This window comes from Stenella coeruleoalba, assembly GCF_951394435.1.
Source record: "Stenella coeruleoalba genome assembly, chromosome: 3".
Lineage (NCBI taxonomy): Eukaryota > Metazoa > Chordata > Mammalia > Artiodactyla > Delphinidae > Stenella > Stenella coeruleoalba.
Window position 1 is genome coordinate 107993005 of NC_137148.1, and position 24089 is coordinate 108017093.

At 40.6% G+C, this 24089-nt stretch overlaps 1 long non-coding RNA gene across 1 annotated transcript in view; it reads left to right on the forward strand.

Moving 5' to 3' along the window:
• The window catches only part of LOC307184135, a 179004-nt gene that overhangs the window by 36941 nt on the left and 117974 nt on the right, over window positions 1-24089 (forward strand). The window contains exon 3 of the long non-coding RNA XR_013827664.1: window positions 16131-16238. This is a non-coding gene — a long non-coding RNA (uncharacterized lncRNA). The remainder of the gene's footprint in view (window positions 1-16130; window positions 16239-24089) is intronic.

Genomic DNA, 24089 nt, shown 5'->3' on the forward strand with positions numbered 1-24089 from the left:
GTGTTGTGCCACACAGTTGGGAATTGTGTGATGTTTTACAGTTTACGTCGCATGGAAATTTTCTTTTTTCTTTTTTTTTTTTTTATTTTATTTACTTATTTTTTGGCTATGTTAGGTCCTCGTTGCTTCACATGGGCTTTCTCTAGTTGCGGTGAGTGGGGGCTACTCTTCATTGCGGTGGCCTCTCTTGTTTCGGCACGTGGGCCCTAGAGCACACAGGCTTCGGTAGTTGCGGCACGTGGGCTCAGTAGTTGTGGTTTGCAGGCTCTAGAGCGCAGGCTCAGTAGTTGTGGTGCACGGGCTTAGTTGCTCCACAGCATGTGGAATCTTCCCGGACCAGGGATCGAACCCATGTCCCCTGCATTGGCAAGTGGATTCTTAACCACTGCGCCACCAGGGAAGTCCCTCACATGGAAATTTTCTTGAGGTTAGCAGGTGACCTAGTATCAATCTAACTTGTTTCATGACCAACTTATTTTAAGCAGTGAGTGCTTTAACAACTCAAATATTCAACCAGTGCCCACCAATTTTTGTAGCTTTTTTTTTTCCTCCAAGATTTCCATTAACAATAGTCCTTATCTAGACAAATCAAGACAAAGATACATGCACCTTAACAACCAGCAATAACCAAGAGATGTTAGGGGACTGGACAAGAGAAGACTGTGCACACCACCAGCAATTTCCAGCATGGACTAAACCAGCAGACTCCAGTAAATGCAGACTGTAGACTGGAACTGGGGAAGTTCCAATCTGACTGAACCAAAGGCTCAGGACTCAGATTCCAGATGGACCTGTCTGCCAGCTCAAGCTGACCCTCTAGCCCTGAACTGGAAAGACAATTAGATCGGAAGCTCAACACAACAGTGTGGAGCTCGGAACCCAGAGGAACTTACCCATGGCCCTTGAAAATCATAAGAAAGACAGTGAACTCAAGAAGGAGTTGGGAGTACCACACCTGTGTTTCTTGTTGTCCCCAGATGCCATCAAAAGTTCCCTTTGGATCCCATCACTGCTACCAAATCTGTTAACAACAAAAATTCAACTGAATAAATTTAAAGATCAACTTGACTTTATTAAATGATTTGTGAATGGGGCAGCATCCCATCTAGCAAATAGAAAGGGGCTCTCCACCAAACTGAAGGAAAAGAAAGGCTTTTAAAAGCAGAAAGGGAGTGTAAAAGCAAATTATTAGCAAAGAATGCGTTGTTTCAGGCAAGGTCACTCTCCTAAGGGGAATGGGAGAAGTCTATTGGGTAGATTACCTCACTAGTGCTGACTGGGTAATTCCGAATTGACTGGTTAAAGGTTACATTCCTGGCATGGGCTGAAACAGCAGTTAGGTTAGGTATTAAGCCTTGGTTTGCTCATGTGGGGCTTAGCATAAGTGACTCCATTTTGGGCCTGTTATTTCTTTTTAACACCATGTTTTATTTTTAGCTTTATTTTCTTATGGTCAGCTTCTGCCAAGTTTTCAGTGCTTCCTTCTATAAAGCTACTGTGCAAATAATTCTTAGAGTGTAATGTGTATCCAGATCACCTAGGTATCTTTTTTTTTAATGCAGATTATGTTTCAATAAGTCTAGATACATTTCTAGCAAGTTCTCAGATAATACTGATACTTCTGGTCCATGGACCACACTTTGAGTAGCAAGGTCCCATTTCATTATTTCAATAGATTTGGTAGTAAGTCCTGACCTTATCTTCACCTGTTCCTTACTAAGTGGTCCCATCTTACATTCAATATAACAATGTCTAATAGTTTGGTGTTTTTTAAAAAGACTCAGTCTTATTTAATCCTCACAGCATCATCACCAGTAGATTTGGAAAGTCGGTTTCCTAAGTGAGAAAAGTGAGCCCAAGTGTACACTGACACATTCCAGACACTTCTCAACATTGGAGTCTCTGTCACACATCTCTGTACTAGCTGTTTCCAAAGGGGTTGTGGAATTATGCAGGGCATTGACAGCTTTAATTTAGGTAATATACTCTAGAACACTTTTCTCTGAATCTGTTGTGTCTTCTTTCTCATGAGTGTGTTCTGCTAGCCTTTGGTGTTTTTTCCTTCAGATTGAGGTGGAAATTGGCTTAACCTCCCTTAAAGTCCTCTAGTGACAGTTTTTTTGAGTGTTGATTTAATACTTGGGTGTCTGTTTTCAGCTGACTGGTTGGCATCCGTGAAACTCCGTTTGTTTGTTTTTTTCTTTTGTTTTTAATTACAGCTTTCTCTAGTGGGTTCCTAATACATGTCAGCATAATACAAGTTTTGGGAAATCTTCAGTAAAGAAATCTGTTTCACATTGTTTAAACCTATATTTTTAAAACTTCCTTGGCCATATAACTCTTAGTTTTGGTGGCAAAGAAATCCTTTTTCATTTTGCTAACGTTTCTGAATTTTATATACAGATACAAACATATACTTACCAACCAAACACTTTTCCAAATTCTCACTAAGTAACAAGCATTATACGAAGTACTCTAAAGACATTATCTCATTTTATACTCACAATCACCTTATGAAGTATTATAAGCTCTTTTTGACAGGAGAGAATTAAGTAGGGGCTTAGTAACTTAAATAAAATATTTAGCTAATTCAGGACAAGCTCAAATTCAATTTAGGATGCCTGGCTCAACAGTGGATTATATATCTATTGGGGATGCCTTACTGCTTTTCAAGTACCCAGCACTGGCCCTTTCCTTAGGACTAGGACTATTCAGCTAGTTCTGACATTGTCTGTTTAAAATTTTAAAATGTCCAAGTGAGAGGTACAGTTAGTGAGGGTTGTGGGAGAATATTGAGCGTTCGGACATACTTTACCTATAAAATGAATGCCCAGAAGGGTGTGTTTGTCACCTAGTAAATGTGGCTCAGTCCCAGAGAAACATCATTCTCAGAAGAGTTTTTAATGCATTTTACAGATGTTTCTCTGCTTGCCACGGCTCTTTCTCTAGGGCACCTTTGCAAAACTGATTAATAGGAAGGGCATGGCAGGGAATTTCTGACTGGCACACCTTATGTGAAAAGATGGAGAGCTCTGCTCTTAGCCAGTAAAGTCGAATCTAATTTCCAAAGCTAAATGAGAATAATAATGACAATAAAAGACCCAGAATATCACTTTATTACATCCCATCGTGTTTATAGTTCTTGGCGACAAGGGGGGGCGGGCACAGGAATCCCGCAATCAAATTAGGGCAATCTGCACGACGAAAGTATTAACAAGAGACAGTAGAGGCAGGAAATTGTTGATGATTTTCATTATCTGTAATGCTTCTGAGAGCTTTATTTGTCTTCACCTAGAAGCTCTGGAGAAAATCTGACTCTACTTGGCAGCATTAGCTTCTTTTACTGAAGCATCTTGCTGTTTAAATAAGCATCAAGCCCTTGAGGTTATTTTGGAATATTCTGAAAAAGAGACTCATTTGAGAAAACCTGGGAGGCTCTAGCTGCTGTTTATTATTGAGATGAACATTTTTGTTGTATTTAAAATTACAAGATTCCAAGGAACTTGAATGGAATGAAGAGTGTTGTCTTCAAATACAAGTTCTCCCACTCTAATGAAAACTGTTGGGCAATTAACCCCATCTCAGTTTCCTCCCTATGATGAACGATCATAGTCCCTGTCTCATCGGGCTGTGGCAAGGATTTGAAGGCATCTATGTGATGTCTCCAGCCACATTAGGCATTTCATGATTAGTAGCTAGCCTCTTGTAACAAGCCTTGTGAAAATGTGCGAAGGGGAGAAACATGCTCTGCTCTCCTGGACTGAGCTGATAGTTCAGATATTAGCCATGCACTGGAGATGAACTTGCATGGTTCTTTCCAGTTTGTATTTCTGTTTTTCCGGAGATCAGAGATACGCATATGAGCCAGTTCTGGGAGAAAGCTGAATGCAAGACAAATAAGCAATTATCAAGATTGGCCAGAGGACTGGATTTTTCTCAATTGAGCTGGAATTGGCGAACAATTAGTTCTTGGACTCACACCTTCTTCCATTTTTGGTAAGGATATTATCTTCACAAATGCATTTTTACATGCATAGGGCAGATATGCAGATTGTTTTTTTTTTTTTTTTTTGCTGTACGCGGGCCTCTCACTGTTGTGGCCTCTCCCGTTGCGGAGCATAGGCTCCAGACGCGCAGGCTCAGCGGCCATGGCTCACGGGCCCAGCCACTCTGCGGCATGTGGGATCTTCCCGGACCGGGGCACGAAGCTGTGTCCCCTGCATCGGCAGGCGGACTCTCAACCACTGCGCCACCAGGGAAGCCTGCAGGTTGCTTTTTGTATCATCTTTTGGATTATAAATCTTTACCACTCATGCACTAATAAATTTGTACAAAAGCAGAGTTTTTTTATGATATCTTACTAACTGCGAAGTTGTCACTCGCAAAGCATCGGTTTAGATGTAATTAAATGGTCTTTAGCTCCTTTCTGACTATTTTTCTGCTGTCTTTGATTGAGTATACTGAAATTAATGTCAGGATTTGAAACGGATGGTTCTAGATAAGATACTCAGGTAAGCTAACCAGTATTTTTTTTAACGTCTTGCCTTCTTATTCTTCTGTCTTTTGAACCTCACACAGCTCCTTTCTTAGAATACAGTTCTTTAAATGATTTATTCTCATTTATCTGTAATTTGGGAAACCGTCTGATAAGGTCCTTTTGGCTTAGAGTGGTCCTATCTTGAGAGGAATTCGTATCTATGGGACCTTCATCTACTGCTGGCCCCACGTCTAGCCAGCCAAGGCAGAAGAGCTCACACTCTTCATCATTTGAAAGTGTGGGATGAACTGGACTATCACTGGAAATCAGAAGTGTCCACTTAGCAACTGAAATTATTCACATAGATCACAAATACCAGAGCTGAGGGCAGGTGTTCCTTGGCCAGATGCTTAGAATTATAAAGGGAAATTTAAAAACTAAATTTAGATCCTAAATAGAATCTGAAGCAAGATACTGCTTTTATTTATGGGCATGAAAGTTTTTTTCCCTTTTAAATCCAGATGTTAGGTACCTGAGTGAGTATATGTGTGTGTACATATGTGTACTCGTGTGTATGTGTGTACATATGTGTACCTGTGTGTAAAAGTGTATGAGGCTGGGTTTGTGTGCATGTTTATGTCTCAGCATGTGCATGTGCCCATGTAACTAACCTGTTAGTTGGAGAGTTTCTCTCAGAAGTATCATAAACAATCCATCTTTGATTCTGATTCTTTCCTTTCTCTTTCTGATAATTTACAGTAATTGTAAGTCTTTCTGTGGTTGTTTAGTTTTAAAGATGATGTCAGGAAACCAGAGTCCTGTGCCTACTACAGCTCTACCTAACAGCCTCTTTTGCCCCAATATTACCAAAATTTCTATCTGGATTATCCCCTTGGGAGGCCACATAGCAGTGATGTGTGTGGTCTGTGCCTCAGAGAGTTCTGTGTTAAAATCTCTGCTACTTAATGGCTATATAATCTTGGACAGAGATTCATTCATTCTTCACTTCATTAAAATTCATCTCCCTCATTTGCAAAATAGAGGACATGTAACTGAAAAGCTTGCTGTTGAGTCCTACATAAAGGAAAACATATAAACTAGCAGTGTGTGGCATATATTAGGTGCCTAATAAATGTTAATTATTGATGTTTTTGCTATAGTTATTATTACTAGTACTTGATTAATATACCACCATCACTACTAGTATAACAAAAAGTACATGTAGTTCATATAGTTTCTGTTGTTCCTTGGAGCTTCTGTGGCTAATCATCTCCAAATACATTACAAGTTTGGATGTCTAAAAGGAAATATTTTAATGTTGGACATTTTAAATAAAAACTGAAATTTTATTAACTTCTAAGAATGACCTCCACTCATGCCAGGTTTCTCTTAGGAAGTGAAAAGTCTATTTGTAATATGAACAATTGCTCCTAATTTATCGTGTTTCAGCTTTGGTTTTATGACTGTCAGATTTTATTAATATGAGAGTTACCTATAAATCTAATATTGGAATCCTGATTGGGAAACAAAAAAGAAACTACACATTTCAGATAAGTCTGTGTGGTTAAAAAACATTTTTAAGTCAAGTTGAAAAAATAATTACCATTTATTAAGTACCTACTACATGTCAAGTGCTCTTTTAGAAAATTTATATTTTGTAAAGTTTAAAAAATTCCATATTTAGATATTATCCTGAATACATACATGAAGTTTCTGGAGCAGAGCATATTATTATTCACTTATTTACAGCAAACAACAACTACATGGTTCCCCTGTGCCCCAATTCTTACACTTAGGGTGATATAATAAGAACCAGATAGATTAAATCTCTGTACATAAGAAGTGTATTTTAAGCAAGAAATCCTCAAAAAATGAACATGGGTTCTTACGTATGTTATTCCCCCATCTCCTGAGAGAGTCTCCTTGGAAACATAATGGGAAGGATCCTGAGTGCTTACTTTAATCTGTTGGAATATAAATAAATCTCTCCAGAGGAAATATAAGACCAGGGTCTCCAGCTTTATAACCCAGGGGTGTCTCCAGTCTCTCGCTCTGGAGTTCTCTCATTGTGTAAGTCAGCTATAAATTAAGCTCCAAGGGTTGCTTTTAGCCAAGGCCAAGTGTGAGTAAAATTTGCTCAAAAAATCCTAACTGTGCTGAAATATAAAAATATTTTCGCCATATCCCCAGACACATATTAAGTTTAAACTCACAGAACACTATTTTTCCCCATATCTTTTTTCCAGAAGATGAGTTGAAGGTCAGAAATTTTAAATTTTCCAAGGCCACACAACTAGTAAGGGGAAATGGATGGTTAAAACTGAAGTTTGTCTGATGTGAAAGCTTTTGGGGGGCTAAACTGCTGGTCTGAAAAACAAACTTAAGGAGCACATATTTTACATCTCCATTTTCAGCAAGTTTACACGTAAGTGATTCTGGGGATGTTAGCATCCCCCTTAGGTACCTCCTGTTCCAAAGTTTTTCTGAGAAGGTTAAACACAGTTAACCACTTACAGATGTAATGGAAGAGGGAGAAGAAAACAGTTTGACAAAAAGAATTAGGAAAAGGGGATTGGAATACAGAAGATACATTTTTGTTTGTTTGTGTTTTCATTTTCTACAGTCTTATATTGTTCATTGCTAAATATTTTCCTCAAATATTGAGTTATCTTTCTCTCAGATCTTGCTCACTCCCCATTCCAGTAAAGAAGTGTTGTATTTTATTTGTATTATTTTGATGTATGCTTAGAATAGGCTTGCAGCCAATATGATAGAATATACTACTCATGATATTACAGAGACACAATAATCTTTAGTGCTGAGTTTTCTTTTTGAGTTCTGACCCACAGTAAGGAACTAGCACTAAAACCTAACTTTCACGGGGGTGAATTTAATAAAGGTGGAGAAGCGAGTTAGACTGCTTTATCAATTTCCATGAAAAGAAAGAAAATACCTTTTGTCAATTTTTGCTCTGTGTCATCTTTAGGTGACAGTGTCTTTGATAAAGAGGTTATGGTTCTGATTACCTGAGTTTAATCCCTTCTATTGTCAAGGAGAATATGAATTACCAGTATTTTAAAATAGTCTTAATTCTTGGTTTATACAATTCTGCTGCAGTAGAAAAGACAAAGTTAGTGACAGTGCCAAAATACTCTGGTACATAATTATGTATTTCAAACTAGGTTTTCTGAGGACGTTAGCAAGCCCAATATCTATCAAGGGACTACGGAATCCTGCCAGGTGCAGTTAGGCATTCCCAGCAGACTGTCTCTAATGATCACCTGGGGCCAGGAATACTCCTGTGATTTAAGTGTTGTGGAGGGGCTTGAGTCATCTGTGAATGTATTTTTTAGGGCTTGAGGGTCCCGTGGGGTGTCACCCTTGAGAGTGGCTGGAGAAGGGAAGCCTAGAGCCAGGAGTTCACCACTGCTAGCTTATTTCCTGGCCTTACCAACAAAGTCACAGCCTCATCACTGGTCACGGTACATGCCTAAGTATGGGCCTTGGTATAGGTGAATCCTGGATTCAAACCTCTGGTAAGTGTTTACCAAGAGAGTTTGGGACAGGCTGGGCTCCAAGGAAGCTTCTGACAGCAGCTCTGCCCATGGCTGTGCTTGCTGCTTCCATATGGGGAGATACTTAGGGAGGAAAGGAAAGGAATCTCCTGATTTTCTATCACCGTCTTTTCTCTTCCCACTTCCCTTGGTTGCCTGTTCTCTAGGAACTAAAATAAGTAGCGATTTGCCTTACACAGTTGATTCTTTTAAAAATTTTATTTATTTATTTATTTTTGACTGTGTTGGGTCTTCGTTTCTGTGCGTGGGCTTTCTCTAGTTGTGGCGAGCGGGGGCCACTCTTCATCGTGGTGCACGGGCGTCTCACTGTCGCGGCCTCTCTTGTTGCAGAGCACAAGCTCCAGATGCGCAGGCTCAGTAGTTGTGGCTCACAGGCCTAGTTGCTCCGTGGCATGTGGGATCTTCCCAGACCAGGGCTTGAACCCATGTCCACTGCATTGGCAGGCAGATTCTCAACCACTGCGCCACCAGGGAAGCCCGACTTCTTTTACTTTGATCCATTAAAGAATAAGAGAGAGGTTGCAGTGGTGGGGAGTGGGAGGTGTGGGAGAAGGAGAAAAAAAATCAGTCTTTTTGCCTCCTTGCAGGTTGTCAGGCATTTTATATACATTCTTATTTAGCTCTTATATAACCCAGGCTAGGTAAACACTCATTCACTTATCCATTCATCCATATTTATTGTGTGCCTATTGTGTACCATGCACCATTTTAGCAGCTGACTATTAAAAATCTCTAAATTAAAGATAAAGAGAAAGTGTCTGAGAGAGGTCAAGTAACTTGTTCAAAATTGCACAGATAGGGGAGGAGTCAAGATGGCAGTGTGGGAAGACATGGAGGCATCTCCCCACAACTAGGGTGCCTGCCGGCCGCTGATGGGGGTCTCTGACCACCAAGGAGACAGGAGGAACCCCACAGTGAACCAGTAGGACGTAAAGGGACTGAAGGGGGAGGAGAAGTGGAGGCCAGACAAGATCAGTGCCCCTGAGGCCAGAGAGATCAGGAGAGGCAGGTGGGAGGGACTCTCCAGGAAGAGTGGGAAAGGAGTGGAGGGAAGTTGCCTGGCCCACTTGGGCCAAGGGAGCCTGTTGAGCTCCCAGGCTGGTCCCCTACCCTCCAAGGCCCATCTTCCCCCCTCCAGGCTGCATGGGTCCTGGGGGCATAGGATGGAGGCCAGGGGGATAAGGAGAGGCAGGCAGGAGGGGCCCTTCCAGACCCCAGACCAGAGGAACAGGAAAGGAGAGGAGGGCATTTGCCCCACCCACTCAAGCCCAGGAAGCATGCTGGGCTCTCAGGTGTGGTCCCCTGCCCTCTGAGACCAGGGGTGGGGGGCACGCCTGGGCCCCTTCTGTTCCTTGACCCTAAGCCCCACCCCTCACAGCCCCAGGGCCTTTCCCAGCCCTTTGGGTCCTGAGCATTGGCCCCACCCACCACCCCAAACTTGCCCTTGCTTAGGCCCACTCTCCACAGCCAAGGATTCCCCCTCCACCTTTTTTTTTTTTCTTTTCTTTTCTCTCATCCTTTTTACTATTCTGGTAATGATATACCTTCCAGTTGTTGACGCATCTATATTTTTATCTTTACATTCTTTCTAACATATCTGTTAGTTTTCTAGTCTAATTTTATTTTTTACTTTGTTATTGTTCTTTTTTTTTTTTTTTTTTTTTTTTTTGCCACCCCACACGGGTTGCAGGATCTTGATTCACTAGCCTGGGGTTGGGTGGAAGCTCCTGTGGTGGGAGCTCCGAGTTCGAACCACTGGGCTAACAGAGAACCTCAGACCCCAGAGAATATTCATTGAAGTGAGGTCTCACAGAGTTCCTCATCTCAGCACCACGACTCAGCTCTACCCAATAGCCTATAAACTACAGTGTTGGAAACCTCAGGCCAAAAACCAGTAAAACAGGAACACAATCCCACTCATAAAAAAAAAAAAAAAAAAATGAGATGGCAAAAAAATATGTAACAGATTAAAGAGCAAGGTAAAAACCTATAAGACGAAATAAATGAGGACGAAATAGGCAATCTACCTGAAAAAGTATTCAGGGTAATGACAGTAAAGTTGATCCAGAATCTCAGAAATAGAATGGAGGCATGGATTGAGAAAATACAAGAAATGTTTATCAAAGATCTAGAAGAACTAAAGCACAAACAAACAGAGATGAACAACACAATAACTGAAATGAAAAATACACTAGAAGGAATCAATAGCAGAATAACGGAGGCAGAAGAATGAATAAGTGAGGTGGAAGACAAAATGGTGGAAATAACTGCCTAGGAGCCGAATAAAGATAAAAGAATGAAAAGAATTGAAGACAATCTCAGAGACCTCTGGGACAACATTAAATGCACCAACATTCGAATTATAGGGGTCCCAGAAGAAGAAGAGAAAAAGAAAGGGACTGAGAAAATATTTGAAGAGATTATAGTGGAAAACTTCCCTAACATGGGAAAGGAAATAGTCACCCAAGTCCAGGAAGCACAGAGAGTCCCATACAGAATAAACCCTAGGAAAAACACACCAAGACACATATTAATCAAACTAACAAAAAATAAATTCAAAGAAAAAATATTAAAAGCAGCAAGGGAAAAACAAAAAATAACATACAAAGGAATCCCCTAAGGTTATCAGCTGATTTTTCAGTGGAAATTCTGCAGGACAGAAAGGAGTGGTAGGATATACTTAAAGTGATGAAAGAGAAAAACCTACAACCTAGATTACTCTACCCAGCAAGGCTCTCATTCAGATTTGATGGAGAAGTCAAAAGCTTTTAAGACAAGCAAAAGCTAAGAGAATTCAGCACCACCAAACCAGCTTTACAACGAATGCTAAAGTAACTTCTCTAAGCAGGAAAAAAAAGAGAAGAAAAAGACACATACAAACAAACCCAAAACAATTAAGAAAATGGTAATAGGAACATACGTATCGATAATACCTTGAATGTAAATGGATTAAATGCCCCAACCAAAAGACACAGACTGGCTGAATGGATACAAAAACAAGACCCATATGTATGCTGTCTACAAGAGACCCACTTCAGACCTAGGGACACATACAGACTGAAAGTGAAGGTATGGAAAAAGATATTCCATGCAAATGGAAATCAAAAGAAAGCTGGAGTAGCAATACACATATCAGATAAAATAGACTTTAAAATAAAGACTGTTACAGGAGATAAGGAGGGACACTACATAATGATCAAAGGATCAATCCAAGAAGACATAACAGTTTTAAATGTTTATGCACCCAACATAGGAGCACCTCAATACATAAGGCAAATGCTAACAACCATGAAGGGACAAATACATGGACGCTAAACAGTGTGCTACTAAATAACCAAGAGATCACTGAAGAAATCAAAGAAGAAATAAAAAAATACATAGAAACAAATGACAATGAAAACACAACAACCCAAAACCTATGGGATGCAACAAAAGCAGTTAAGAGGGAAGTTTATAGCAATTCAATCTCACCTCAAGAAATAAGAAAAATCTCAAATAAACAATCTAACCCTACACTTAAAACAACTAGAGAAAGAAGAACAAAGAAAACGCAAAGTCAGCAGAAGGAAAGAAATCATAAAGATCAGAACTGAAGTAAATGAAATAGAAATGAAGAAAACAATAGCAAAGATCAATAAAACTAAAAGCTGGTTCTTTGAGAAGATAAACAAAATTGATAAACCCTTAGGCAGACTCATCAAGAAAAAAAGGGACAGGATGCAAATCGATAAAATTGGAAATGAAAAAGAAGAAATCACAACTGACACTGCAGAAATACAAAGGATTAGAAGAGACTACTACAAACAACTATATGCCAATAAAATAGACAACCACTAAGAAATGGACAAATTCTTGGAAAGGTACAATTTTCCAAGACTGAACCAGGAAGAATTAGAACATATAAACAGACCTATCACAAGTAATGAAATGGAAACCATAATTAAAAATCTTCAAACAGGGCTTCCCTGGTGGTGCAGTGATTGAGAGTCTGCCTGCCGATGCAGGGGACATGGGTTCGTGCCCTGGTCTGGGAAGATCCCACATGCCGCGGAGCAGCTAGGCCCATGAGCCATGACTGCTGAGCCTGCGCGTCCAGAGCCTGTGCTCCACAATGGGAGAGGCCACAACAGTAAGAGGCCCACGTACCGCAAAAAAAAAAAAAAAAAAAAAAAAAAATCTTCCAACAAACAAGAGCCCAGGACCAGATGGCTTCACAGGTGAATTCTGTCAAACATTTAGAGAAGAGCTAACACTGATCCTTCTCAAAACTCTTCCAAAAATTGCAGAGGGAGAAACACTCCAAAATTCACTCTACAAAGCCACCATCACCTTGATACCAAAACCAGAAAAAGATATCACAAAAAAAGAAAATTATAGACCAATATCATTGATGAACATAGATGCAAAAATCCTCAACAAAATACTTGGAAACAGAATCCAACAACATATGAAAAGGATCATACACCATGATCAAGTGAGATTTATCCCAGGGATGCAAGGATTCTTCAATATATGCAAAACAATCAATTTGATACACCACATTAACAAATTAAGGAACAAAAACCATTTCATCATCTCAACAGATGCAGAAAAAGCTTTTGACAAATTTCAACACCCATTTCCGATAAAAATTCTCCAGAATATGGGCATAGAGGGAACCTACCTTAACATAATAAAGGCCATCTATGAAAAACCCACAGCAAGCACCATACTCAGTGGTGAAAAACTGAAAGCATTTCCATTAAGATCAGGAACAAGACAAAGATGTCCAATCTCGCCACTCTTATTCAACATAGTTTTGGAAGTCCTAGCCACGGCAATCAGAGAAGAAAACGAAATAAAAGGAATACAAATTGGAAAAGAAGTAAAACGGTCACTATTTGCCGATGACATGATACTATACATACAAAATCCTAAAGATGCCACCAGAAAACTACTAGAACCAATCAATGAATTTGGTAGGTTGCAGGATACAAAATTAATGCACAGAAATCGCTGGCATTCCTATACACCAAAAATGAAAAATCAGAAAGAGAAATTAAGGAAACACTTCCATCTACCATTGCAACAAAAAGAATAAAATACCTACGAATAAACCTGCCTAAGGAGGAGAAAGACTTGTACTCAGAAAACTATAAAACACTGATGAAAGAAATCAAAGATGACATAAACAGATGGAGAAATAAACCATGTTCTTGGATTGGAAGAATCAATGTTGTGAAAATGACTATACTACCCAAAGCAATCTACAGTTTCAATGCAATACCTATCAAACTACCCATGGCATTCTTCACAGAATTAGAACAAAAAATCTTACAATTCGTATGGAAACACAAAAGACCCTGAAGAGCCAAAGCAATCTTGAGAAAGAAAAACAGAATTGGAGGAATCAGGCTCCCTGACTTCAAACTATACGACAAAGCTACAGTAATCAAGACAGTATGGTACAGGCACAAAAACAGAACTATAGGTCAGTGGTATAGGATAGAATGCCCAGAGGTAAACCCATGCACATATGGACACCTAATTTACGACAAAGGAGGCAAGAACATACCGTGGAGAAAAAACAGCCTCTTCAGTAAGTGGTGCTGGGAAAAGTGGACAGCTACATGTAACAGAATGAAATTAGAACACTCCCTAACACCATACACAAAAATAAACTCCAAATGGATTAAAGACTTAAATGTAAGACCACACACTATAAAACTCTTAGAGGAAAAACACTCTTTGACATAAACCACAGCAAGATCTTTTTTGACCCACCTGCTAGAGTAACAGAAATAAAGACCAAAATAAACAAATGGGACCTAATGAAACTTAAACGCTTTTGCACAGCAAAGGAAATCATAAATAAGATGAAAAGATAACCCTCAGAATGGGAGAAAATATTTGCAAATTAAGCAACTGACAAAGGATTAATCTCCAAAATATACAAGCAGCTCATAGAGCTCCAAAAACAAACAAACAAAAAAAACCATCCAAAAATGGGCGGAAGACCTAAATAGACATTTATCCAAAGAATATATACAGATTGCCAACAAACACACGAAAGAATGCTCAACATCACTCTTTGTTAGAGAAACGCAAATCAAAACCACAATAAGGTATCACCTCACACCGGTCAGAATGGCCATCATCAAAAAATCTACAAACAATAAATGCTGGAGAGGGTGTGGAGAAAAGGGAACCCTCCCTCACTGTTGGTGGGAATGTAAATTGATACAACCACTATGGAAAACAGTATGGAGGTTCCTTAAAAAACTAAAAATAGAATTACCATATGACCCAGGAATCCCACTACTGGGCATATACCCTGAGAAAACCATAATTCAAAAAGAGACATGCACCACAGTGTTCATTGCAGCACAATTTACAATAGCCAGGACATGGAACCAACCTAAATGTCCATCAGCAGATGAATGGATTAAGAAGATGTGGCACATAATTACAATGGAATATTACTCAGCCATAAAAAGAAATGAAATTGAGTTATTTGTAGTGAGGTGGATCACTAGAGTCTGTCATACAGAGTGAAGTAAGTTAGAAAGAGAAAAACAAATACCATATGCTAATGCATATATATGGAATCTAAAAAAAAAAATGGTACTGATGAACCTAGTTGCAGGGCAGGAATAAAGAGGTAGACATAGAGAATGGACTTGATGACATGGGGTGGGAGGGCGAAGCTGGGGCAAAGTGAGAGTAGCATCGACATATATACACTACCGAATGTAAAAGTAGTTGGCTGGTGGGAAGCAGCAGCATAGCACAGGGAGGTCATCTTGGTGCTTTGCGATGACCTAGAGGGGTGGGATAGGGAGGATGGGAGGGAGGCTCAAGAGAGAGGGGGTACAGGGACATGTGTATGCATATGGCTGATTCACTTTCTTGTGCAACAGAAACTAACACGGTATTGTGAAGCAATTAAACTCCAATAAAGATCTATTTAAAAAAAAAAGGAAAGGAGAATAAAGTACTTCTCAGACAAACAAAAAACAAAAAGAAAGAAAGGAAGTTGTACAGATAATAAGTGGAGAAACCGAATTCAAATCCAGGATAGTTCTTTCAAATGACCCCTGAGGATTTCCTCTTTTTAGGTGAGAGGCAGTAATTGTTAAGAAACTGAACAAGGAATTTAACTTGTATAAAGACCGCTGTTGGCTGGACCAGTTTCTCATGAATGCTTAAAGCTGAAAGGATATCTCCACATAGTTTATGTAGTATGTGGAGAAGATAATTGCTTCATTTTCCTTCATTGTTTTCAATTTCCTTCTACATCACCTCCACTCTCCTGACCTCAGGTACTAGGGGCACCTGTGTCTTTAACACCTCTCTACCCCCACCCCCAACTTTCCATTTCTTCTTCTTTGATGTGGACAACACACAAATTCTTGGTGGAGTGCAGAGTGCTTTGCAAGCTCAGCTTCAAGGACCCCTTACAACCATCTTATTAATCCCTAAACCCTTCTTGGGTAGAAATTTGGAGTTTCTACTATCAGTTCATCTGACTGATTCGTTAAATAAAGTTCCATATCAAAGATTTCATTTAGAACCAAAATAATTTGTAATTTGTTAAGCAAATAATTTGTAAGTCAAAATTTGTTGTATATTTGAGTGATTCTTCTACTGACACTTTTTATCTGTAATAATAATACTTGCTATGATTTGTGACATGTGGAGAGACATTAGAGAAGTTTTTTCTGCTTATGTTGTAGAAAAAATTATGAGATGTTTTGTTCAGTGTTTTTAAAATTTTAAACTCCTGATTCATTCACTTGGTTTTCATATTACTCAACAGCTACTCTTTCTAGTTTAAAACCACTTGGCCATGATTTTTTAGTGGGTTATTTATTCAGGACTTAGAAGAATGGACCAATTGCTTAGGCATATTGAATAACACAATGATAAAATCAATCCTTTAAAACGGTAACTTTAAAAAATTCCTTTAATGATTTAATGAGAGTTTCTCAACTATTCTGTTTTATTTTAATGGACAAGCATATCAAGAACAGCTTTGGTAATATAATTCACAACGAGTTCTTCCTTTATGAACCAAATGAATTTTTTATTGCTTTCAGAAATGAATCTTCACCCATGAGACACTTATGATAGAAAGAGAACAAATGAAAATTCCATCTTTTTAAAGTAACGAAGCAATGCAGGAATAGAACACAACAGTATTGAAGGTAAGAAGGTTCCTTAGCTTCTAACATGCAATCATTCAAGTTGCTTGACTGTTAGATATGAAAAAATGCTTATGAAAAAATTCGCTGATTCATAAAGCAGTGAAAGGCAGGTAGGGCCTTCTACCTCAGCTGGAAACCTGCTTGAAAGTGATACTTTAGGTTATTTTTAATCATTCCTATGAAAGTTATTTTTCCACTGTTTTTCACACAGAGAAAGAAACAGGCAGATGGTGAAGAACATAGATTTTCCTTGATCTTGCATATTACTTGCATCTCTCTGTCATGCTTTTATCTCCAACTTCTGATCCTATCCTACAAGCAATGTTTATATTATTGCTAACCCATACGCTAGCAATAATACATTAACACATTCTTTATTTCTCCCAACCAGCATCACTTCTAAGAGGAATATAGACCTCCAACTTCTTGACTACTAGTCATAAATATGCCACAATGGCTTCTGAAATATTATCACTGAGACAGGCAATGAGAGTTTTCTGTTACGTTATTCTAAGAATGTTAAACCCTATTTGAATATTATTATATAAATTATTTACTAATTAAAGTGAGATATTAGGAGTTTCTGAAATGAACATCTTCCTAAAACCATGAAGGAAATATTTAAGTTATAGTCTATATCTATTCCAGTATTATACAATTCAGATTCAAATCCTTCTTGTATTGTCATGGAAGAAATTTTGCAATTCAGTCTCTAAATAGAGTAAGTAGAAAACTTAAAAAGTAAATACAAGAAATTTGCAGAAGGCATTTTATTTTCTAAAGGAGTTAAACTTATCTTTCTTACCTAAATTTCTCAATTTGGAGTATTCTCTGGGGGGTTTGAATTTAATCAGTAGAAGTTTTAAATTTACAAAAAGATACTTTGGGGATGATGTCATCAAGTGACCTAAAGAAAGAAGAATACAGCTGCTTTTACACATTGGGTTAATCTTTTAGGATAAATGAGTAGAGTTTGGGAAAGGGAGTAGAGGAGAGAAAGCGATCAGCCCTCACCCCACCGCTCACCGAGTTTTAACATGACCTACTGCAGCTGAATTACTTAAGTTCTTATTTTAAGCGGAGTGAACATTGAAAATGCTTGCTGGGGCTTCCCTGGTGGCGCAGTGGTTGAGAGTCTGCCTGCTGATGCAGGGGACGCGGGTTCGTGCCCCGGTCCGGGAGGATCCCACATGCCGCGGAGTGGCTGGGCCGGTGAGCCATGGCCGCTGAGCCTGCGCGTCCGGAGCCTGTGCTCCGCAACGGGAGAGGCCACAACAGTGAGAGGCCCGCGTACTGCAAAAAAAAAAAAAAAAAAGCTAAAAGGTTTAATACAGATCAGCTCTAAATTACTTCGCTGTATCCCACCCTTCACTGTCTACATAGAATACCGCAGAAAGTGTACAGCGTTGGTGTGGTTGTGTAGAATCAATACTAATTAGTCCCAAATACAATACACCAAAAAAGATACACAAGTGTGGCAGCGGTCCCCAACCTTTTTGGTACCAGGGACCGGTTTCTTGGAAGACAATTCTTCCACAGACTTGGGCAGTGGGGGTGATGGTTCAGGCGGTAGTGCAAGTGGTGGGGAGCGGCAGATGAAGCTTCGCTTGCTTGCCGGATGCTCACCTCCTGCTGTGCAGCCGGGTTCCTAACAGGCCGCAGACTGCTACCGTTCCGCAACCCTGGGAGTTGGGGACCCCTGTGTTAGGGGAACCACTGACCGAAACCGCCCACCCTGGCCAGGCCCAACAGTAAACACTTGCATGAGTTATCTTACAACAGGAGGTCCTGGTTAGGAACATGGAACTAACAAGCTACCACCAACCATAATAGTTCAGGAAAGGTCAAAAGGAGAGAGGAGATGCCAGTCCATATGTCCTACCAACCTCCCAGAATCCTTCTCGCTGGAACCCATCTTGGCTGAGCAACGTGTGAGCCACCAGAAAGGACACTGAGTCAGAATGATTGACCAGAGACAACTCGGAAACTAATCCCATTACCATAAAACCCAAGACTGTGAGCCACGTGGCTGAGCAGTTCTCCTGGGTTCCCTTACCCTGTTGCTCTCCGCCCGGGTGCCCCTTGCCAATAAAGTCTCTTGCTTTGTCTGCACATGTGTCTCCTCTGAGTGTTAGACAGAGCCCACTCTTGGGCCCTGAAAGGGGTCCCCATTCCGGCAACAAGTGCACAAGCACAGGTATATATATAGCCAGGCATGTATAAAATACGTATTCTCTCCATATAAATATTTACAAAACATATATCTGTCATATTTTGTAAATATATCTAACGCATTTTTTTTTTAACCTGTGAGGCATATGGGATCTTAGTTCCCTGACCAGGGATCAGGCTCGGGCCCCCTGCAATGGAAGTGCAGAGTCTTAACCACTGGCCCACCAGGGAAGTCCCAGTTTGTACATATATCTAAATTGCTTTGTACCTACATAAGCTCGGCTCAGTTGTTAGGTTGATCTAGACAGCTGGTCTCACAAAAGTGAGCGTTCACTTGGTTAATTTCTGCAGATCCTAGGATAATGGTCTGCATTATCATTTCTTAAACCTGGCTGCATATCAAGGGTCTCAAGAGAGACTTCTTAAAATCACAGGATGTTTAGTGATTGGAACCTGGGACTCTGTGTATAGAAAAAAATCTCCAGGTGACTTTGATGCACATCATATTTGGAACATTTTTTATACCATATCTGTTTAACTGCTGCAGCTAATCATATCAAGACTTGCAAGTTTTTGGTTCTTCCAGTAGAATATAAGTGCCATATGAGCAGTGATGTCCTCCTCTTCACTGCTATGTCTTCAGCACCTAGACTGATATTGATACATAGTAAATGATCAAAAATATTGGTTGAATGAATCAATGAATGAATGCATACCTTAGTTCCTAAGCTAAATTGTAAGAAAAGTACGGTTTTTACTTTGTAGCCTTTAACAGATTTCTTGAGATGTAAACATTTTTCTTGTATACATGAGTAAATAAGTGGCCTCCCATAATAAGAATGACATCACTTGTGTCCTCTTTACCTGTGTTTGTGTTATCAGCAAGTGAATTTCTCAGCACCACTGCATTGCAACCCCAAGTACCACTCTTGATTTTCCCAAATTAACATATAGTACAATTTTTACAGGCAGACATATCTCGGAATCCCCAGGCATTTACTGGCATCCCTGAATCAGCTGTGGTCAATCTCACCCCTTGCTTTGGAAGAGAACTTGACCACACCACACAAGACCACTACCCGTGGCCCAGTTGCTTCTTGTTTGGAAAAGTATCTGCTCTTGATGTAACTTGGCTGGTGATTTACTCCATAACACATTTTATCTTTACACAAAAACACACAAAATCCTTCCATGACTTTGTGCCTTTTCCCATGCCACATTTCCTACCCGGAACATCATTCTCTTCTTCCTACTCACTGAACAAACTCTTCTACTCCTGTTCCTAAGGCCACCTTCCTCTGATTCAGCTGAGAAACAACCACTAATACTCGCCATCAAAGCTAATTGCTCTGCCTCCTATTTTCCACTATACTTTGCCATCCCAACCTCTGCCGCATGTCATTTTCACTGTTCTGTATTAAAGCTTCAGTCTCCATTCTTCCTCCCATACAGAGCCCCTCCCGGGCTCAGAGCATATCACACCCATTTCTGTGTTGCCTTTGCTTATGTCAGTGCCAGCTTCAGAACAGATACTCCAGAGATGCTCTTTAAATGTGTGACTACCTATGTGCCATTTTTTTTTTCTGTTGAGTATCAGATTTAGGGAAGTTAAAATAGCAGAGAATGAAGACTGTATGGCACTCAGTAGCTACACATCCCATGGAGAAATCATGAGAGGTTGACTTTTTGTCTTCTCAGAATTGAATGGGCTGTCTCTTCAGTCATCCTTGCTTCTATTGGGCCTTGAGTTAGAACCTATAATCTCTATCTTTGTGGAGCTGTTAATGAAATTAGTTTTAGTGCCTCCAAAAATGCACAGTTCCTGCCTGTCTCCTTTTGTTTTACCCGCACATGAATACAAGCAGTCACTACTCTGTTGCTGAATTTAGTCCCTTCCAATTTCAATTACAAAAACATTTTATTTCAATACCCCTCCCTTCTGTATAATCTTGACATAACTCCCTTTATTTGGCAAGATAATGGATTTTTTTTAAACAGCTAATAACAACAGTTCATTACTGATATCCCCTTTAGCATTTTGCTATAAACCATTCTGAGGGTCAGTTTTTTGGTTCACATTGAGACAGGCTGGGACCTGGGACCTTAGATCCTTTACTGGAGTGCTTGCTCCTGGACAAATGTCTCTTCGAGCAACAGAACACAAAGAAACTGTAAGGGACTAAAAATACATGAATGCACAGTTGGAGCAAATTATGAACAATAAGATACAAAAAGGCCAAAAACCAGTTGTCACTTCTGAGGTGCCGGGAGCAAAAGAAGGGTCCTGCACGTGACCCCTGCCCGTAGCACCACCACGGGGGCGGGCAGATCACCGGAGCCGCCCTCCAACCTGACCACCTGATCTGCCCCCAGCCTCACCCTTTTGAGGAACCAGCTCACCCCTCCTCAGGGAACGAGCAAGGGCACCTGTTTCTTGTTTTTGCTCCATCATGCCGCAGCACGAGTCCCATAAAGCCTTGCCTGAATTTCTCGTTTGGCCTCTTATCAATTTATATTGATTAAAGGGTCCAGGACCCGGGGTCAGCATCAACATTATCAAGGAGGATTTCTTTTTGTTCTTTCTGTCCATCAAGACAGGCAGATTTCCTCTGCAATGTGTTTTTTATGTCCAGTTCACCCTTGTACTGAGGGTATAGCCCTCTGAAATCCCAGCTTCGTATAGGATCTCCTCTTCAATTCCCATCTTGTAGGAACTAAGATTAGACTTTGTTCCACTATTCCCGTGATAGCACCAAAACAAAAGCTCAGGGTCACCATGGGTCAGCAGTCACCTCCACGTGAAAGCCATTTGGTGAGCACTTACTTTTCTCTATGAATTCCCTCTTTGACTTTATTTTTTGCCCCTGACTATTTTTTTTCTTTTGAGAGGGGAAATGGATCAGACCATTTTACTGAGGGGTTTTAGGGAAGTGTCAAAGAGCTGGGAGGACAATGAGATCTTAGGTCTTCAGCCCAGCTGGGATCTCCCCAGCTTCACAGTTGCTGAAAGCCCCTGACTATTTCTTAGTTTCTTGGCAGATCAGGGAAGAATTTATATGGATTAATATTTATTTTCCATAATTTTTTCTTGTTTTCAGTGGGTATGATATCTGGGGTATCTGGAATGTCATATTGATAAACACAGGAGCCTAAGCACATTTTCTTAGTGCACTACTTTAGATAATTTCTATAGATGACTTGAATGGAGGTCTAACTACCTTCCTGGGATGGAAGAATACTTATGAAGAGAACATATGTTTATATTTCAATGAATTATTTAGCCTTAATAAAAATCATAAAAGGAATGAGAAAATGGCAGAAGAGGGCAGTAAGTTTTAGAAATTTGAGAGTAAAAGTACTTCAACCAAAAAATTTAAATAAATAAAGGTTAGGGAAAAGAATCTCCATTTTATGTGGGTGATGAGAACCTTCCATTAGATCCTTCTTTGGTGTTTCTTTTGGTATTTCTATTCAAATATGGGTTGAATTTGTCATATACATGAATTGCTATAAATTTTTATTATTCTTCACTTCTCACCAGACTTTCTCCTTCTGTTGCCACTCTCTTATTTTTTTCAAATCTTCTACTTTCCTTTAGTTGATTCTTCTTAAAATTGGTTTCTCAATCTGTTTCCTTCTCTCTGCCTATAGTTCTCCTTCCAATTTTCTCCTTCTCACTCACTGACACACTAGATGGCTTGCTCACAGACTTACTCTTTCCCTTACCATATCTCCAACATTTTTATACTCTCCTTTTCTTGGTGAAAAAACATTTTTTATAGAAATGTTTCTCCTCTTTCTTCTCAATTAAAAAAAAAATAGGCAGATTTAGAGTCAAGATGGCATACTGGGAGGATGTGGAATTTGTGCCTCCTCACAACTAGGGCACATACCAGGCACCGGTGGGGGACCACAGACAGCTAAGGGGACAGGAGGAAACCCCAGCAACGGGTAGGACGTGGGGTGTGGGGGAAGTGAAGGGGGAGGGGAAGTGGAGGAGGGACGGGACTGGTGCCCCTGAGGGGTGGCTGGGGGAGGGGAAAGGATCCCACACCCGAAGGGGGAAATTGGGGAACCATTGGGAGGGCAGAGGATCAAAAGGGAGCATGGCCAGGTTTCCCCTGCCCAGTTGGGCCCCCAGGAGCCTGCTGAGATCTAGGACCTGATCCTCTGCCCACCGAGGCCCCCTCCAGCTGCCCGAGTCCTGAGGGAGTGAAGCGGGGGAAGGGGGAGCAAAAGTAAGGGCCAGAACTCCAGGACCGGCATCCCTGAGGGGTGGTTGGGGGAGGGAAGGACTTCCTAAATCCAGGGGGACCCACCCACAGTTAAGGGTCCAGTGGGGGAGGGGCACGAAGGAATGGAAGGGAACGCAGCCAGTGCTTTCCCTGTCCACTTAGGCACCGAGAAGCCTCTTGGGTTCCCGGGCCTAATCCTTTGCCCCCGGAGCCTCCCTCCTGCCGCACAGAGCCCAAGCCCCGCCCCTGCACACCTACACAGGGCCCTACCTCTACACTCAGAGCCCCCCTCTGAGACCCCCTCCAATGCGCTGGGCCTAAACCCCACCCACACAACCTCACTCAGGGCCCTATCTCCAAACTCCGGAACTCCACACTCCAGAGGCGCTCCTTTCTATGTGCTGCCTCTCCCCTTCCGCACAGGGCCTGCCCCATGCTTGAATGTTGCCCTGCCTAGGCCCCGCCCCCAAGGCCTTTTCTGGCCGCGTGGGTCCTGAGCCTAGGCCCCATCCCATGCTCAAACGTCACCCCCCCACACACCTGCCTAGGTCCCAACCCACCCTAAACCCCGCCCTGGCCTAAGTTCCACCCCCCACTTAAACTTCGCCCGTATAACCAAGGCTTTTTTTTTCTTTTCTTTTTTCCTCTTTTAGATTGGGGTTCTGTTTTACCTTGCTGATTCATTGTTGTTGATTCTTTTATATTTTTATTGTTCCTAATAAATCTTTTATTTTTCTAATTTTATTTTATTCTTTATACTTTGTTAGTGATCTCTCCTTTTGGCTTGTTCCCCCCCACCCTTCTTTATTCTTTCTTCCGTTGTGGTTTAATTTTACCTTGTTGCAGTTGTTTCAATTACAGTTTTATTTTTCCTAATATATTTTTTATCTTTCTAATTTTATTTCGTTTTTTATTCTTTGATATTGTACAGCTCCTTTTTTTCTATCTTCCTTTTTTTTTTTTTTTTTTTTTTACCATGCCACAAATCTTGCAGGATCTTGGTTCCCAGGCCAGAGGTCACTCCCAATGTCCTGTGGTGAGAGCTCCGAGTCCAAATAGCTGGACTAACAGAGAACCTCACACCACAGAGAATATCAATCAGAGTGAGGCATCCCCAAGATCCTCATCTCAGCACCAACACCCAGCTTTTTCCAACTGCCTGCAAACTCCAGTGCTGGACGTCTCAGGCCAAACAACCAGTAAGACAGGAATACAGCACCAACCATCAAAAGAAGAAAAAAAAAGAAATGACAAAAAAGTTCCTTACACACAAAGGAGCAAGGTAAAAACCTACAAGACCAAATAATGGAGATGAAATAGGAAAGCTACGTGAAAAAGAATTCAGAGTAATGATAGAAAAGATGATCCAAAATCTTGGAAATAGAATGGAGAAAATACAAGAAACATTTAACAAGGATCTAGAAGACCTAAAGAGCAAACAAAC